At 48.4% G+C, this 2,140-nt stretch overlaps 1 pseudogene; it reads left to right on the top strand.

Annotated features, from left to right (window-relative positions):
- The window catches only part of LOC106736290 (60S ribosomal protein L34-like), a 6,937-nt pseudogene extending 5,520 nt beyond the window's left edge, over window positions 1-1,417 (top strand).
- The last annotated feature ends 723 nt before the right edge of the window (window positions 1,418-2,140 follow it).

Below are 2,140 nucleotides of genomic sequence, written 5' to 3'. Positions count from 1 at the left end.
AAAAGGAGCACCCGCCACTTGATTTCCACTGAAAATGGCAGATTCTTCCCCGGGCCCTCCTCACAGTGGCTCCTGCGGACCACGGAGGTCGTGAACCTCCGGATGCTCTGTCCCAGCATGGCGCTGCTGGAAACCCTGTGAGAGCGCAGAGTCTGAAGACGGGAGAAATGGCCGCACCGCCCCAAGCCCTTCCTTTCTTACGACCTTGTTCTCTAGCTGCTGCAAGGACCGAAAGGGCAAGAATGATTTATTTTTGGGACCAGCAGGTGGCATGGTGGTTAAGGTGCTGGACATTCCCACATGGCTGACCAGGGTTTGAGTCCTGAACCTGGTGGCTTGCTTTCTCACTTCCTCTCTCTCTCACTCTCACCTTCTGTCTCTCTCTGGTCAAATTAAAAAATAAGGCCAACCAAGGCCAAGTCAAGGACCTGGTGGTTTGTTTTCTCTTTCTTTCTCTCTCTCTCTCTGTGTCTCTCTCTGGTCAAATTAAAACAAATGAATAAATAAATAAAATTAAATAATTCTCTTTTTAAAAATAAGTATTTATTTTATTTTTATTTATTATTATTGTTATTTTTAATGTGCTATAGACGCTCGCCAGAGAAAGACAGACAGAAAAAGTGAGAAAGTAAGCTGCCAGGTCTGGAACTCGAACAGTGATTGGCCATGTAGGAGTCCAGCTGCCTTAAGCACCACACCACCTGCCGGCCCTCCCCGTGTGTTTTTTCAAGCTACTGGGTGGTGACTCCAGCAGCATAGTCGGCCATGTGGGATCCAGCACCTCAACCTCCATCCCATCTGCTGGCACCCCTCCGTTCCTGGTTTATTCTTGCTACTTTTCTTCCTGGCAGTTTCTCGGTCCACTCAGCTAAAACCTTCCATGCAATGCCGAGATCAGCTTCCATGTCTCTCAGAAAGCCTCTTCACGATTCCAGTCTGCACTGGAGTTCTCCATTGTCCCCCATTCATTCACTCACTGAACAAATACCTCTTACATGATTCTTTTTTTTTTTTTTTAAAGAATTATTTTAGCTCTTCCGGGGACGATGTCTAGAGGCACTCAGGCTGGTCGAGCGTCTGACCTACCAGCGTAGGCTCTCCTACAACACAGCCTCCAACAAGACTAGGCTGTCCTGAACCCTGGTAATAGGATCGTTTACCTTTATACCAAGAAGGTAGGAAAGCACCCAAACCTGCATGGGGCGTGTCCCCGGGCTGACTCCGAGGGGTTCGTGCTGTGAGACCGAAAGTTCTCACGAGGCTGTCTAAAACGGAGCAGCACGTCAGCAGGGCCTTCGGAGGCTCCACCTGCGCGAAATGCGTCCGCGAGGGGATCAAGCGTGCGTTCCTTACAGAGGAGCAGAAAATCGTTGTGAAAATTTTGAAGGCACAAGCACAGAGTCAGAAAGCTAAATAAAAACGACACTCTCGGGAACCAGCAGTTAGCGTAATGGCTATGTCACTGGATTCCCACGTAGTCCACCGCGGTTCACCTCCTGGACCCGGTGGCTTAAAACTCATGCTGGACGCGTGTGCGTGTGTGCCCAAGATCCCTGGAGGAGAATGGAGGAGAAGGGATTGCGGCGTGACCATCCCACCTGGGGAGTGATTTCTCGCTTTCTGTCTCTCTGTCTCTCTCTGTCTGTCTGGCGAGCGCACGCGCCCTATAGCGAAAACCTCTCCAAAAAAAACAAAACAAATGGCACTCTTTTGAGTAATAAAAAAATCAAAAGGTTAAAAAAAAAAAAAGAATTATTTTAGGGGCCAGCAGATGGTGCAGCAGTTACATCACTGGACTTCCACGTGGCCAACCATGATTTGAGTCCCAGACCTGGTGGGTTGAACCTCATGCTGAGCACGTGTGTGTGCATGACCAAGATCTTGGGAGGAGAATAAAGGGAAGGGATTGTGGCATGGCCTCTCTCCAGCACACATGCCCTAAGGCTAAAAACTTCCAAAAAATTAAAAAAAAAACGAAAAATTTATTATTATTTTCAATTTGACCAGGGAGAGAAAGAGAGAGAAGGGGAAAGTGAAAAAGCAAGCAGCCAGGTGCGGGACTTTAACATGGTCGGCCATGTGGGAGTCCAGCTCCTTAACCACACCATGCCACCTGTTTGCTCTTGTTCTATGATTTTGC

The sequence above is a fragment of the Tupaia chinensis genome, unplaced genomic scaffold (genome assembly GCF_000334495.1).
Source record: "Tupaia chinensis unplaced genomic scaffold, TupChi_1.0 Scaffold000060_1, whole genome shotgun sequence".
Taxonomy (NCBI): domain Eukaryota; kingdom Metazoa; phylum Chordata; class Mammalia; order Scandentia; family Tupaiidae; genus Tupaia; species Tupaia belangeri.
Note: the sequence above shows the minus strand (reverse complement) of the source record. Positions and strands in the feature narration are given on the sequence as shown.